The sequence below is a fragment of the Felis catus genome, chromosome D1 (genome assembly GCF_018350175.1).
Source record: "Felis catus isolate Fca126 chromosome D1, F.catus_Fca126_mat1.0, whole genome shotgun sequence".
Lineage (NCBI taxonomy): Eukaryota > Metazoa > Chordata > Mammalia > Carnivora > Felidae > Felis > Felis catus.
Window position 1 is genome coordinate 58322350 of NC_058377.1, and position 16943 is coordinate 58339292.

Below are 16943 nucleotides of genomic sequence, written 5' to 3' on the forward strand. Positions count from 1 at the left end.
TTTGCACTGTAAGTGTCACTTTACAGTCTCCAAATACTCTCATACTCATCGCTTTATTGGATTCTCCTAATAACGTTTTGAGGGGACAGGGCAGGATTCATTCCTTCCATTTTACAGATGTAAACACTGAGATTGAGGACAGTTAAGAGACTTACTAAAGGTCACCCAGCATGTTTAAGGCAAGGTCTAATTTAGGATAGTCTGGTAAACTTTCTCATCCCTGTGACCCTAAACCTGATAATGCTTTACTTCCTGGCCAGACCAGATCCCTTCTAATTCTGATCTTCACCCAGCCCCCCTCTTTCTTCCAGTAGGACAAATGGGAAAAAGAAGGAGGAGGGGAGTAAAGAGGGTTTAGAAGAGGGCCTGGGCAATGCAACACTTAGGGAGGGGAAGGGACTTCCCTGTCACATAGCAAACATGTCACAGGCACTTTTCTTACTCAGCTCAGAAAAGAGAGGGGCACTTGGGTGGCTCAGTTGTTTAAGTGCCCAACTTTGGCTCTGGTCATGATCTTGCGATTCACAGGTTAGAGACCCATGTTGGGCTCTGTGCTGACAGCTCAGAGCCTAGAGCCTGCTTTGGATTCTGTGTCTCCCCCTCTCTCTGCCCCTCCCCCACTCGTGCTCTGTCTCTCTCTCTCTCTCTCAAAAATAAACACTAAAATTTTTTTTAAAAATTAAAAAAAAGGGAGTAGAGGGGCTATGATATTTGGGGAAATGTATGTATGGGACTGGGCTTTTAAGGCTGGGCAAAAAGGATGAAAATGAGATAGGCAGTTTGAAAATGATAGTGCCCGCGGCCCCTGGCTGGTTCAGTTGGTGGAATGTGCAACTTTTGATCTCAGGGTTGTGAGTTTGAGCCTTACATTAGGTGTAGAGATTACTGAAAAAAAAACAAAAAAATCTTAAAAAAAAAACAAAAGAAAATGACAGTACCCGATATATTTGGGCAGAGTGAGTCATAAGGAACAGAAGTGTAACTAGAGTTAGGTGGGGTGAAGCTGAAGAGACTGATTGCAGCAGGGCTGTAGACCACATTAACCTCTGATACAAGGAACCTGGCCTTTCTCACGTACGCTTGAGGTTCTCCAGTGGGCTGGCTAGTGGAGCTTGAATGTTCTAGTGTTCAGAACATCAAGGAATAACAATATCCTAAATCTAAAATACCATAACAGGATTTATGCTAAATAGGGGAATCATCTGATGCCATGTTCCATATGCTAGGAGAGTTGGACACAGAAGAAAAATTATTTTTTTAAGTATAAGACTTATTCAGTCAATAGACAACGTTTTGTTTAAGGAGAGCTTTGCAGACCCTTTACAGTAACTCTGTTCCTCCCTCCTCACTCCCCATCTCCACAGAGATCTCTGGCCCAGAGATTAAAAACCAGTGCTATAAGAATTCAGATAGAAAGAAAATTAATGTGCCTAAAATTCATTCTAGGGAAGGTAGGATTTTGATTTGAATTTCAAGTATGAGGAGAAAAGGAGGAAATGGCTTTGGAAAGACCAGAAGAAGTAAAAATTTGAGAATAGGTAATGAGAATAGAAAACATTCTACTAATTTAATGGTTTTTTATTAATTGTAAATAACCACCATTATTTGTTTTAATAGTGGAACTGTTGAGCTCACAGAAAAACCAGACAGGCCTCATCCCGGAGCACCATCGAGGGCAACAGGAAGCCGTGGTAAGCTTTTAGACAGCAAAGAATTGTTGTTGGATTTTGGAAATTTTTTGAAAATAGTCTTATAACTTAAAAAATTAGATGCTCTTTTTTAAACAGTTCAGGCAATAAGAAAATAAGAATTACTTGAAATCTGACACCCTTTCCTCCAAGATAATCACTGATAGTATTTGGGGAACCTCTTTGCTTAAGTCTCACTATGCTTTTATAGACTATCGTCTCAAACTTCACGTAAATTGGACCATTTAAACATGCTGTTCTGTAATCAATGTGTTTCCCTCCAGAATAAATGGTGAATAGCTTTTCGTGTCAATAAATAGATCTACATCATCATTTCAAATAGCTGCTTACTGCTGTATTGTTTGTATATACAAATGGACATTTACAATACCCCGATAATCAAAAACCTCAATGCACCTTGTGCATTCATCTTTTTCAAAATGTTTCATTCTCTTTTTAAGGTAAAAAAAATTAATGGAGCCCGGTCGAAAAGCAACCTCTTTTCACATTTGCATTTAAGTTGCCAAATCGTCCTCTGATTTGCAGGGAGACCAGGAGGGAGCTGCTGAATTAGCTCTGGTGTGACAGTGGCAACGGGGCTGACGATGAGAGTACAGACTCACAGGTGATCTAACCCATCTAGGCCTATCCTCAGTGGGTTGGCTTATTCCTTCCTTTTTTCCTCTCTTTCACTTCTTTTTCTTAACATGGAGGAAGAAACGAGAACTGCATCTCCCAGCATTTCGCAGGCACCACCCCCTGGGAACTCTAGTACCGCCTCTGAGAAGGGTCCGGAAGGAGGGCGGGAGACTGTGGGAGCATGCTGGGAAGTGTAGTCCAGCAGGGGGCGGCGGCGGGTGTATGTGTGTGTAAAGAGGTTGGAGACGTTGCAAACATCGCTACTTTGAGAAGAGGGCTCGGGGAGACCTAACTTTCCTCACAAATGGTTTCTGAGTTTACAAAGGCCGCTAAGGGATGGTTGACTTTACTCCATTGTCCGTGACCAGGGCGGGCGCGGCCACTCTGCATAGGGCGCGCGGCTGGAGGCGCAGGCCGCGCAGGCCAGGCGCGAGCCGGAGCAGGGCATGCCGGGAATTGTGGTCCCGGCGCGCTGAGGCTGTGGGACGTGTCGCGGCGCCGCGCAGGCTCCTCCTTCCCCGCCCTTCTTAGCGGTCCCCCGCCCCCTCCCTCCGCCTCCTCCTCCTTCGCCCGCAGCCGAGCGTCCCCTCCCCCCACCCGTCGGGCTCTTCGTCGGCTACTGCAGAGGATTCAGAGCCGAATCTGAGGAGGAGGCTCTCGGTCCCTGCGCGCCATCCGCCACCTTACTGGACACAGGCGAGGGAGTGAGAGCGTCGTCGCTGTAGCCTCCAGAGAAGACAAGGGCATCGCCGCCTCCGCCGCCGTTTTCGCCTGCAGCGGCTCGCCGGTGAGGAGACCTCCCCCCCTCTCCTGGTCCGCTCTCTAGGAGCCTGGGCCGGTGGTACTTAAGGAGAACGAGAGTGGGGGCTGCGGAGCCCCCGCGCGGGTTGGGGGAAGGGGGTTGAGATCGCGATGGAACGGCGGGTTGGCAGGGGAGACTTGTCCAGGCGCGGGCTGGGGGTGGGGTGAGGGTGGGACCCAAGCAGGTTGGGGGGGGGGCGGCGACGAGGGAAGGGGACTTTTAATAGCGATTGACCCGATATGGGACAGGAGCGTGAGCTTGGGAGGTCGGGGTGGAATTTGGGATGTTTTTGGGCGACATGGATGATGAGACTGGAGTGGGATGGCTTTTAATGGGGGAGGGGACTGAATGAGGGAGATGGATTTGGGGTTGGCTTGGAGCAGTTGACAGCTTGGGATCCAGCCGGGGTGCAAGGTGGGGAGATGATTTCAATAGACAGTGGGATTGCAGGGTTGGATAGGATCCTGGGGGAGGGGTGTTAATTCAGGAGGGTGGAATTTGGGATGGACCTAAGGCAGACTAAAGTAGGTGGTAGGGGCTGGGAGTAAGGGGCTTGGCATGGGTTGAGACCTGAGCTTGAAGTGGGCGTTTGCCCTCTGGGGGCGGTGTAATTTGTGGAGACTTATGGAATAGCGTGGGTTAGGAGAACAGAGGAGGTAGAATTGGGGGTTTTTCTGGGGAGTGCTTATGGAGGTTGGAATAGGAGCTTGGTGGGGGTGAGACTTTCAATGAGAGGAGTATGATGGTGAGCTGGCAGGAGGGGGGTAAACTAGAAGTTAGGCCCAAAATGGGCAAGCAGAGATTGAAATTGGAGGGGGACACAGGGGATGGGATTTAGGGTGATTTTAGAGCCACTGGAAAAGGCATGGTGGCTCCCTGGGTGCGGGGTTGAGTCAGAGGGCTCAGAAGACGCTGCTGGGCTAGACACAGTGAAAGAATAGTGGCAGGTGGTGCACAAGGTTGGGGGATGGTATCTTGAAGAAAATGCCCCTTTCCAAGGTGGTGGAGGGAGTTTTGGAAAAGGAGTGTCTGAGATGAACTGGTAGGACTGGAGGGGTGGTTGCTGATGGTGAGGTGGCAAAGAAGCTATTTAAGGAGTGGGAAACCTGGAGTTGCAGGTGCGGATGGGGCAGGGAGGATGGAGTGGGGCGGTGAGCAGGGCTGGGAAGAAGTGGGTTGGATGATTCTAGAGAGGAAAGATTCTTATGTCCTCCAAGAGACACAAGAGGGTGAGGGGTTGTACTTAAATGGACAGCTTTGGAGGCTGTGGTTAGGGGAGGGACAGTAATCAGAGGGGACTTTGCAGGGGACAGAGAAGGTACATTAAAGACTTTCTTTCCTAGAGGATGTCTTAAGCTGTTAGTTCGATCTTTTTGTTTCATTTGTATTAGTATCATATTTGGAAGTAAATCAACCTGAAAGGTGAAGTTAAGAGGGGCTTCAGTTAAAGTAGAATTAAGGGGAGGGGGGGGCGACGGGAGGGTGTTTTCTATTCATTTATCATAAAAAGAAACTTTGAGGAAAAAACCTCCCAAACTAAAGATGGAGAAGATAAATCTGAAATGTGATAGATATCTTTCTATATGATGTCTCTGCCTGCTTCTTCCCACCCTCTCCTTGGTGCATTTGAAAATTAGTCCTGGAATTTGGAATTAAATAGATTTGATGAGTTGAGATATTTAAGGGAGCATTTCTTGCTTGAGAACCCATAAATGAGACTGAAAAATATGAGGCTGAATTTATTTCTTAGGCAAAGTGCATGTATGTAGAAAGAGCTTAGGCCTTTTTTTTTTTTTTTTCTCTCCTCTTAAAATTGATTGTCTGAAGACTCCATTTATTGGTGTCCTGGTTTGCAAGGCAATTAGGCCCATCATTGTATTGCAGGCTAATAATCCTGAGATGAATCTTGGCACCACTGCTTTATGTAAACAGAGAGAAGACAGGAAATACAGAAATGTCATAAATATTCATTGGTGAAATGGTTTGGTATTGATGGAGTTTTTCATTTGATTCTCTTTTGACATTACTTGATAAGATTTAAAATAATTGGACTATATTTCTATAGATTGAATTTTCTTCTAAAGGAATTCAGATGGTCAGAATTCTGTCTGATGTGGCTAGGTAAAGCATATAGAATCATTTTTGTGTTTTTTTTAGGAGGTGGTGTTGATATAGGAACATTGCATTAACTGCAGAAGCAGTGTCTCCATCTATTCACCAGCAATTTTATTTAAAGCTTCATGATATGTTCATTCTTATGGCAGAATAGTGATCCTGGAAGGTAGAGAGGGGTGTGATTGGGGGGAAACAGTTTTAGGGAAACAATTTTCTGCACTTAATTGCATTAACTATGATATGTTAAACATGAAGTAGCTGTTGATTAGAGCTCAGACTGAGAAAACATGAGGAGGGATGTAAAGAGGATAAAATTGGCATCAACAGGATCAAAATGATTTTTTGTTTGCTTGTTCAAGCTTCAGACTTCAGCTCGTAAACAATCCATTTTCCTTGGCTTTCACAGTTGAGCATGTAAAAATGCCCAATACTTAGAATCCTTTTTTTTGTTGTTGTTGTTCCAAAATAGGTAGAATGATGGAAGATTTGACTTATCCTTGGGATTGAAAGTGTTTTGTTATAAGGAAGCTGTATTACAATAAAAACCAGGTTTGAGCAGTTACCTGTAATTCAGTGAGAGTGTAATCTAATGCAAGCATTTCTTCTCATAACTTTGGGGTGCAGACATTGCTTTTGCGGATCTGCAGGCTTGAGCTAGAGGTGAGATATTTATGTTAAAGCTCTAGCTTTTGAAAGCTCAAAATGAAAAGTAATCACCTGGGAGAAGCGTCTTGGTGGATTATTCCCCCCTCACAGCTGTGGGCACCGTGCAGTAGAAATGTATATGAAGTGTGTGTTTAATTCTTCTGATATTCTGGTAAGAAGGAGAGAGCAGATGGAAGTATTGATAGGCCCCTCGGTAGAATGAATAGCCTGTGAATTTAGGGGTGGAGAGTCCTGGGTTCAAATCCCCATTCTACCTATTGATAGCTGAGCGATTGATTTCAGTAAAGTCATTAAAAACCTTTCATACTTAGTGGTAATGGTTGCACAACATTGTGAATGTACTTCTCCTGAATTGCACACTTAAAAATGGTTAAAATAGTAAAAACAAACAAACACTTTTATGTTTGGCAAGGCCATCAAGGGAAACAAATCAGTTCATGTCCTGAAATAACGTTATGCCTTGAAAACACTGTATGTATATGAACTATTTGTTCAATGTTTATTTACTTATTGCCTGCTAAGTGCCAGGGAAATAAAAATGAACAAAAAACAGTTGTGAAGGAGTCTTTCGTTGTTGGGAGAGATAGATGAATTAAATATAGTGAGAGGGGAGCCTGGGTGTCTCAGTCAGTTAATGCCCAACTCCTGGTTTCTACTCAGGTCATGATCTCCTGGTTTGTGGGATTGAGCCCTATGTTGGGCACTGCGTTGACAGCACGGAGTTTGCTTGGGATTCTCTGTCTCCCCTTCTGCCCCTCCCATTTGTGCTCTCTCTCTCTAAATAAATAAATAATCTTAAATTGAGAAAAGTGAGGCATAACTTGGTGTGGTGAAAGGTGTGGCTTCCGAATTGAGTCCACCATATACTGCTAGCTGTGTGACCTTGGGCACAATAGTCTTATCTGTAAAGTGGGCATGAGAGAACTAATTTTAATTTCATAGGGTTGTTTTGAGGATTAAACAAAATAATCCATGGAAAGTATTTAACATAGTGGGTTGATTACATAGTACATATTAAAAAACATTAATTGTTGCCATTATTATGAGACAAGAAGATATTAGAATGTAAATAGCCTTGTGTGTCCTACCATTGAGTTCTTGGTATAACGATGTTCTATAATTTAATAAAGAGGGATTACTTTGTATTATCATCTCACAGTTTATCTATTTACATGTTTGTACTGTAGTCTAGGAACTTTAATCAGTAAAGTGCTAAACATGTTAGCTGTAGCTTCCTCGTCTATAAAATAAGAAGAAAAACTGCTCTGAGGGTTTAAATGAATTGTTTAAGGTCACAGTAAATGGAAAAGTCTGGGTTACAGCCCCCAAATTCTGATTTTCCAACCCTGTTTGTATCTTCTTTTTACATTGCAGAATAAATCGTATGTATAAAGGTGCGTGTAATATACATCTTTATTTTAAAGTATGGTAACAAATTGAAGACCTATCTTTTTCCTACTTAGCTTAAAAAGGAATTTTTTAGTACCTTTAAAGCCTTTTGTTATTCCCTGCCTGATTGAATCTCTCTCCTTCTCTATTCCTAATAAGTAACTGCTTTCCTGAATTTTGTGTGGATCGCTTTCTTGTCTTTATAGTTTTACCAAACAAGTGCATATCTTTAAACAATTTATTTTTTTACTGTTGCAATTTTATGTAAATAGAATCATAGTGTAAGTATTCTCTGGCCATATTCTTATCATTCTTATTTTTTTCTACCATTAAAATAACATGCATGTGGTAGAAATTGGAAATTACAAAAAGTAAAAGGAAGCAAAATTATTGTCTATAATCCCATTATCTGGCTATTTTTTTTACTTATATGTATATGTAAGTAAAATTATATGTATACCGCAGTAGATGAGCATGTGTACACACACACACAGGGTAGTCTAGATAACAAGAAGCCAGCTTGCATTTATGGCTGATGAGATTATCCAGATGTGGATCAATCGTACTTGGAAATAGGAATGGGAAGGGGTAATAGCAGCCTTTGTGAGCTTTGGAACAGCACTTTCTTAGAGCTTTTTCCTCATTGCTAGCTCTGTATTTATTAGATACTAATTCTTTGTTATACCAACGTAGAACTTCATTTCCTGTTTTGATAGGTCACTTCATTCTTTTCGTCAGAATTTGTGTGTGTCTTTTTGCAGGTAGTCTGCCTAGTACACTGATCCTTTCCTGGTTGTACAGGAGGGTCTGTCATCTGATGTACAGAGAGTACCATGGATAGGAAGTGCTCAGTTATACATATCAGAATTTAACAACCTAGACATCAAGAATTTTTTTGTCTAAGAGGTGTGAAATCCAGATTCATTAAAATCTGTTGGAGCTTCAGTTTGCTTGTCTGTAAAATGGGTCTCAAATGAGATAATAAATGTGGAAATACTTTTTAAACTGGAAAGTATTATATAAATGTTAGGGTTTTTACCATCCTAGTTTACAAAATTGAAATCCCCACACAGAGGTAAAAAGCTCGTCATATTTGATTTATTGCTTTTCTGAAGAGTTGCTCTTGGAGGAGGGTTATAGGGACAGTTCACAATTTCTCCCTTGAAACTTGAAGATTGTTGGATATAGTGGGACAGAGAATGTGCTAGAGGACTTTCTCCTAGTGAATTTATGAGACTTGGTCCCACAGTAACTGTGCTGGCTAGCTCAAAATGAAACGAGGCTATATTGAAGTGGAGAATGCAGTATACAGTGTTTGCTTTTCATTATTCTGACAAAACTCAGTTTTCCACCTGTAACTTATAACCAAGACAGAGTAGAAGTGAGACAAATGATGTGCACATATGTAAAAGGGTGATAATACTCCATTGTTGATTTGTTGTATGGGTTAAATGAGATAAAAAGGACAAAGAACCTGGAACACTCACTGGCACATATATAATTGGTGCTTAATATGACAGCCGTGACTACTATTATTTTTATTTTACTTATGAATTGTTTAGAGCAAATTTTTCCTGTATGCTGTTCTTTTGTTATGCAGTATTTTTCTGAGCTGTATCTCCTCACACTCATTTTACATTTGGAATAGAAATTTATGTAATATTATCATAAGTAAAGCAAAACAAAGAACATAAATCCACAACTGCAACACATTCCAAGGCCAAAGAGCTAGTAGTCCTGTCTGCTTCAGATAGGTTTAAGACACTTGTTCAACAAATACAGGGCCACTTGGGTGGCTCAGTGTCTGACTCTTGGTTTCGGCTTAGGTCATGATCTCATGGTTCATGGGATGGAGCCTGGCATCTGGCCCTGGGCTGATAAACATGGAGCCTGCTTGGGATCCCCCCCCCCCAAAATAAAATAAATAAACTTAAACCACCAAAATACATATTGAGTGATTATTAGATGGCGGTGAGGGGGTGCTGTAAGTGTGGGCTACAAAAATTAAAATTCCCTGCTCTTAAGGAGTTTAGAGTCGATACATTTGGGAGACAGACATGCCACACATTGCCATAGCATGGTAGGATAAATGCCACAGTGGGGCATGAACAAGGGGCATGGGGAGGATGGAGGTTGGTGTGGCCTGATCTGCCGAGGGGAACTGGCAAGAGACAGATGCTTGGAGGAATTAATGCTTGAGCTGAGACCTAAAGGAGATGTGGATGTGTTGTGGAAGGAGAGCTTAAAAATGGTTCATGATGTCAAAAGCACAGTCTTCCTTGATTGTTCCCTCCCAGTGTTCTTGTAGGCCTTAGTTTCACACCTCTTTTTAAGGCCTTTCTAGCATGTATCCCTACTGTAAGACCAAATGAACAAATCCCCAAACATACTGTACTGTCTTGCTCCTGTTTTTTTGATATGCTATGCCTCTTACCTGGAAAGTCTTCTTCTACTGAATTTCTTAATTTTTACTTTGTTCATTAGATAAGGTGTATTAATGAACACGTTTTGTGGTTTTTTGTTCTTCCCAGTTCAGCTGGAAGAGATTTTTGAAGCTATGGAAATCAGCTGATACTTAAGATGACATCTTTATTGTTTCTGCTTTCTCAGTAACTGTTGGTATTCCTTAGGGTTGGCTCCTTGACTTACTGAACTTTCTAAGATTCTTTCCTTAAGTAGTCTTGCCCACTCTATTGGCTTAAACTGTTACCTATATGCTGATGACTCTGAAATATCTCCAGCATGAAGCTCTCTTGTGAGTTCCAGACTTGCAAATTTGACTAGCTTCTGGCCATCTACATACAGATTTTCTACATTTAGATTTTCCTCACATTCAAAAGGTCCAAAACAGAACCCATTTTCCCCATATACTTCTAACCTTTTCCATTCTGTCCCCTTCCACACAAAAAGTTAAAATCATCTCTTCTTGTAGTCTTGTAACAAATGTACTACCATATATCCAGTCATACTGGCTAATGAATATGTGCCGTTAGTCCTTTCTTTCTCTTTTTAAAAATTTTATTTATTTGTTTATAAAAGTTTATTTATTTATTTTGAGAGAGACAGAGACAGTGTGAGTGGGGGAGGGGCAGAGAGAGAGAGAGAGAGAGAGAGAGAGAGAGAGAGAATCCCAAGCAGGCTCCCTGCTGCCAGCACAGAACCCCATGTGGGGCTTGAACCCATGAAGCCGTGAGATCATGGCTTGAGCCGAAACCAAGAGTTGAACACTTAATTGACTGAGCCACCCTCGTGCCCTTCTTTTTTTCTTTCTTTTTTTGTTTTTTTTTTTAATTTTAATTCCAGTGTAGTTAATATACAGTGTTACCTTAGTTTCAGGTGTACAGTTCAGTGATTCAAACTATTATTTTTTTTTTCAACGTTTATTTATTTTTGGGACAGAGAGAGACAGAGCATGAACAGGGGAGGAGCAGAGAGAGAGAGGGAGACACAGAATCGGAAACAGGCTCCAGGCTCCGAGCCATCAGCCCAGAGCCTGACGCGGGGCTCGAACTCACGGACCGCGGGATCGTGACCTGGCTGAAGTCGGACGCTTAACCGACTGCGCCAGCCAGGCGCCCCTGATTCAAACTATTCTGTATGTTATTCCGTGCTCATGACTGAGCACTGTTTTTTTTTTTTTTTTTTTTTTTAATTTTTAATGTTTATTTTTGAGAGAGAGAGAGCGTGAGCACGGGAAGGGAAGAGAGAGAGGGAGACAGAATCTGAAGCAGGCTCCGGGCTCTGAGCCGTCAGCACAGAGCCCGACGTGGGGCTTGAACTTATGAAACTGTGAGATCATGACCTGAGCTGAAGTTGGATGCTCAACTGACTGAGCCAGCCAGGTGCCCCATGATAAGTGTGCTCTTAATCCTCTTCACCAGTTTTACCCATCCTGCCTCTAACCTCCCCTCTGGTAATTATCGGTTTGTTCTCTATAGCTAATAGTCTGTTTTTGGTTTGTCTCTTTTGTTTTTCTTTGTTTCGTTTCTTGAATTCCACATATGAGTGAAATCATATGGTATTTGTCTTTCTCTGACTTATTTCACTTAGCATTTATACCCTCTAGATCTGTCCGTGTTGCAAAATGCAAGATTTTATTCTTTTTTTATGGCTAATATTCTATTGTGTATATATACCACGTCTTCTTTATCCATTCATCTATCAGTGGACACTTGATAATTTGGCTATTTTACATAATGCTGCAATAAACATAGTGGTGTGTGTATCCTTTTGGGTTAGTGTTTCTGTATTCTTTGGGTAAATACTCAGTAGTGGAATTACTGGATCATATGGTAATTCGGTTTTTAATTTTTTGAAGAACCTCCGTACTGTTTTTCACAGAGGTGCACCAGTTTGCATTCCCCCTTTTACTCCACATCCTTGCCAATACTTGTTTCTTGTGTTTTTGATTTAGCCATTCTGATAGATGTGAGTTGATATCTAATTGTGGTTATGATCTGCATTTCCCTGATGATCAGTGATGTCGAGCATCTTTTCAGGTGTCTGTTGGCCATCTCTGTGTCTTCTTTGCAGAATGTTCTGTTTTTTAATTGGATTACTTGGGGTTTTTTTTGGTCTTGCATTGTGTAAGTTCTTTATACATTTTGTATACTGACCCTTTATTGACTAGGTCTTTGGAAATACCCCATTCAGTAGGTTGTCTTTTAGTTTTGTTTCCTCTGCTGTGCAGAAGCTTTTTGTTTTGATGTAGTGCTAATAGTTTATTTTTGCTTTTATTTCCCTTGCCTCAGGAGACATATCTAGAAGAATGTTGCTATGGCTGATGTCAGAGAAAGTTCTACCTGTCCTGTCTTCTAGGACTTTTATGGTTTCAGGTCTTACATTTAAATCTTTAATCCATTTTAAGTTTATTTTTGTGTATGGTGTAAAAAAGTGGTTCAGTTTCATTCTTTAGCATGTAGCTGTCTGGTTTTCCTAATACCATTTGTTGAAGAGACCGTCTTTTTCCCATTGCATATTCTTGTGCCCTTAGTCATTTCTTCTCCCTTATCCTTCATAGCCCCAATTAAATGTTTCTAAATATTTCTGGAATTCATCTCCCCATTCCTACTATTACCGCCTTAGTTCAGACCCTGATCTCACCTGGACAACTGGTTTCTGTATCACCCATCTAGTAAACCTGTCTTACTCAGCAGCTACGACATCTATCCAGTAGGTGTATATGTCCACATTGTTCTCTTGCTTAAATCCCTTTATTGGCTCTAAAGTCTAGGCTCCTTACCATAACTGTTAGGCCTTCTGTGACCTGTGCCTATGTACTTCTGCTTGTAACTCTTCCTATGACTGGGAATACTGAGTAGCATGTAGTTCTTACAGATATCTTGCAATTTCACACCTTTGTTGACGCCGTTTTTCCTTTTATTCATCCCTCTGGGTTGGGTCCATCTCCCCTAAGAAACCTTTCAAAACCTTAAAGGTTGCTGTAAGTGCCCCCAATTTGTTCCCTCGGTCATCCAATACATGCTTATGTCATAATACTCTGTTTTAGGTAAATTGACTGTTTTTGTCTGCTCCTGTAAGTTTTTTGGTGGCAGGGACTGTATCCTAGTCATCTTTATAGTTTTAGTTTTTGGAGGGTACAAGTAGTGAGTGATTAGTTTTTGAACTGAATCTAGTAAGGATAGAGGACAAGCCAGGAGTATGACATTCTAATAAGGAGTAAAATACTATGTTGTTTTTAAAAATTTTTTAGAATGGAATTTAGAATTTAATTGGATTGATAAAGGCTTTGGTGATGATGTTGGTGTATAGCTTAAGATTCAGAAGTAGAAGCAGCAAGAGGTTATATTCAGGAGTTGGCAAATGATTTCAGTAAAAAATATTTTAGGTTTGCGGGTCACATGCAGTCTCTATAATTTCTTCTTTTCCTTTTCCTCCTGTTCTTCCTTTCCCTCCCCATCTTCTTCCTGAAGCTCCTCCTCTTTTCTCCTCTTATGTTTCATTCAATTTTTTAAAAAATGTTTATTTTTGAGAGAGTGCAAGTGGGGTAAGGGCAGAGAGAGGGACAGAGGATCCGAAGCAGGCTCTGTGCTGACAGCATCGAGCCCAGTGTGGGGCTCGAACTCACAAACCATGAGTTCAGGACCTGAGCCGAAGTCAGATGCTCAACCAGCTGAGACACCCAGGTGCCCCATCTTCGTTTCATTCTTAACCCATAGGGTATCAAAAATCAAACTTTAGGTTGTAGAATATTGAAGATAAAAGAGACTAAAGCAAGTTCATATTTCTTATTTTATTTATTATAAAATTTAGTGTCGTGGGCAACTATGCATATCTTTAGTGTAGAGAACAATTATACAGAATCTTTTTTGTCAAACTGTTACTCTGTTTATCTAAGAGTTTAATGTTTTAATAAATGGACCATTGATCTCTATATGAAGATGCTGTAAGAACGCTTTGGTTTATAAAGCTCCAATACAACTCCCTCTCCTTCCTCCATTTAAGCAGTTATCTGGGTCCTTTTAGAATATGCCTGTTTTCATAATGGTATAGATTGTGCTTTTTCTTAGATATGGACATTTTGAAAGAACTGTGGCTGATATATTTTTTATAGTAAACTTCAATTCTTGGCTGACTGAATATTATGATCTTGATTTGCCTTGTGATCATGTCCTTCAAGGTTGACAGTTTCTGCTGATGCTCATATTTTCTAGCCTTTGTTTTAGAATTTTTTAACATATCCCAGTTTTCTAATGTGTCATCCTTGTTTTATTTTGAATTTATAGCAAAAATCTCTATAAGTATTGTTACACTATACTTCTGTAAACAGAATTATACTATTTTATTTAACCTATAGTGCATAGGTGTGTCATGTTGCATTATTTTAAGAATGAAGAAATCAAGACTCAATGGGATAATTTGTCTCAGGCCTGAGAACTAGTAGGGGATGAGGATGGAAAGACAAAAGGGACCTAATAAGTTGTATATCAGGTAATATGCTGGGTATTTTTTCTCCCTTATATAATTTAATGATCACATTTACCTTGTGTAGAGTATTGTGCCTATTTTACAGAAGAGGAAACTAAAGCAACTGAGGTTTGTAGGGATTAAGTAGCTTGCATTTGGTTACATAGCTAATAAAAGCAGCTTGTATTAAAAACCTGATCTGGAGTGCCTGGGTGGCTCAGTTGGTTAAGCGTTGGACTCTTCATCTTGGCTCGGGTTACGATCTCACAGTTAGTGAGTTTGAGCCCCATATCCGGCTCTGGGCTGATGGCATGGAGCCTGCTTGGGATTCTTTTTCTCCTCTCTGACCTTCTCCTGTTTCTGCATGCGTGTGTGCATGTGTGTGCTCTCTCTCAAAATAAATAACCTTAAAAAAAAAAAATCCAGTCCCACATAGATATGTGGCTAGGAAAGGAAGGAATGTTTTAATTGCCTTTTTAGATAATTGTGGATATTCTTTTTTGAATATCAACACCAAAACTTGACAACTGTTAGTTTCTTTTTCTTTAAAAAAAATTTTTTTTAAAGTAACCTCTATGCCTAATGTGGGGCTTGAATTCATGACCCCAAGACCAAGAGTCTCATGCTCTATTGACTGAGCCAACCAAGTGCCTGACAACTCTTAGTTTCATTTTTTAAAGTTTATTTGTTTATTTTGAGAGAGAGGGAGTCATGTGCCAGCAGGGGAAGGGCAGAGAGAGAGGTGAGAGAGAGAATATCAAACAGGTTCCGTGCTGTGCTGTCAGTATGGAGCCTGACGTGGGGCTGGATCTCACGAACTGTAAAATCATGACCTGAGATGAAATCAGGAGTTGGGCACTTAACCAACTGAGCCACCCAGGTGCCCCGACGACTCTTAGTTTCTTAAAGGTCCATTACATTATAGAAAATGAAACTATATCAGTGAGCTTTTTGTATTGTGTTACCTTAAAATCTGTTGGTCTGTTTTGTACTTTGAATGGATCTTCTACCCAGGCATGATTTTGTAGCATCATATATTGGTCATTTGCAAAATATTGGTTTACTGAGTTACATAGATCTTCTAAATGTTGTATTCTATTATGTAATGTCAAAAAATCACATTAGTTAATGTTACCACCAATCTTATCAGTCAATTCTTTTCTAATTTTTGCTTGTAAGCTCAAATTTTAGCAATGGCAACAAATAGTGACAGTTGTTTTCCATGAAGTGAGTCTCACATCATTCATTTTTGAAAAAATGCTGAACATCCAAGTCTGAATAATCATAGTTCATCTGCCAGTTGTTCTTTCAAGTAAAAACGGTGTTTCATGAAAAAAGCTGCTAGTTCAGCTTGAAACTTAATTGCACGAATGCTTTAATGTTTTTCTTTGAGACAATTCTTGTACTTTGGTATGCAGGAGAAGTACTTTATACTTCCAATTTCATCACAGAATATTAAAAAGATGTGCAGTTAATGATTGAGATTAATAAAGTTAATCATTTTTGTGGCTTTATCAAGAGCATTCTTTAGTGAAACTGAAATTAGTTCTCCTTTTTGGCATGGTTATGAAGAATGGAAAGATACTATTACAGTCTGGTGTCACTGCCTTCACTCAATACAGGATGGTATATTTTCATTTATTTGGATGATGATTGTGTTTCCAGGCTTTACTTATTTCTCATCAGAAGAATAGGTGGTTTTATTAAACCTTTACTAACAATACTGTTTTGAAAGCTAGCACTAGGGCAACTCGCTGGCTTAGTTGGAAGAATGTATGATTCTTGATCTTGGGGTCCTGAGTTCAAGCCCCACGTGAGGTGTGTAGAGATTACTTACATAATGTAAAACTTAAAAAAAAAAAAAAGCCAGCATGAATGCAGTTGGTTTTTACTTGGTTTAGTAGAACCAAAATACTTTAGAGTTGAACAGTTTCACAGGTTTGTCAGGATGTTAGAAAATCCCTGGGGTTGGTGCTTATTATTCACCACCTTGTGGTGAAGGAAAGGTATGAAATAGCCTTTAGAGAACTGTGCATAACTGTGTATAAAAGTGGTTCTCTAGGTATTTAGTCCTCGTACCCTTAACCTCTGGAGCATTTACAGTAGAAAAAGAAAAAAGATGTAGTTGAAGCCACTGCCAAGTAGTTTTGTTGCATAATGACTGGTTTTTCACTGTGATTGGGCAGTGGAGAACGGAGGAGGTGGGTTAGACAAGTTGTGGTACTGAGCATCATTTAACCTTTCTGCCAGCACACTTAAACTGCCTGGAGCCTCGGTTCCGAAGGGAGGAGAATGAACGTTCATTGTGTGTCTACGTTGTGCTAGTCCTTTATGTTTTTTAATCTTATTTATACTCACAGTTATCCTGTAGGATGGTCACGGTTATTTTATACAAGAGAAAACTTAGGCTGAGAGATGTAGAGTCTGCTCAGACCCACCAGCCGGTAGGTAACTAGGGTGGAATTTAGCCCCAGACTTTTCTGTCTCCATGGCCTATGAGAGCTCTTTCCTACATGCTGTTCTGTCTTCCATGGGCAATGTCTCCGTGATTATTTGTGTATCCTTGATACCTGGAACCTAGTGGAGCTTAGTACATTTTTGTTTAATAAATGAATCTGTGATAAATGAGTGAACCAGTTTTTACAGAGTAGGACATAACCTAGCTCCTCTGGGCTACTGTGTAGATTAGTGCTACAAAGTTTGCACACTAGATTCTC

The 16943-nt window shown here is 40.6% G+C and overlaps 1 protein-coding gene across 2 annotated transcripts in view; it reads left to right on the forward strand.

Annotated features, from left to right (window-relative positions):
- Window positions 1-16943, forward strand: part of FAM168A (family with sequence similarity 168 member A) — a 205460-nt gene that overhangs the window by 12135 nt on the left and 176382 nt on the right. The window contains exon 2 of one of the 2 annotated variants that reach the window (XM_019811851.3): window positions 1618-1691. The gene's annotated coding sequence lies outside the window, so the exon portion shown is untranslated. Of the gene's footprint in view, window positions 1-1617; window positions 1692-2869; window positions 3115-16943 lie in introns of those variants that run through there. The other variant, XM_019811850.3, reaches the window with a different exon arrangement.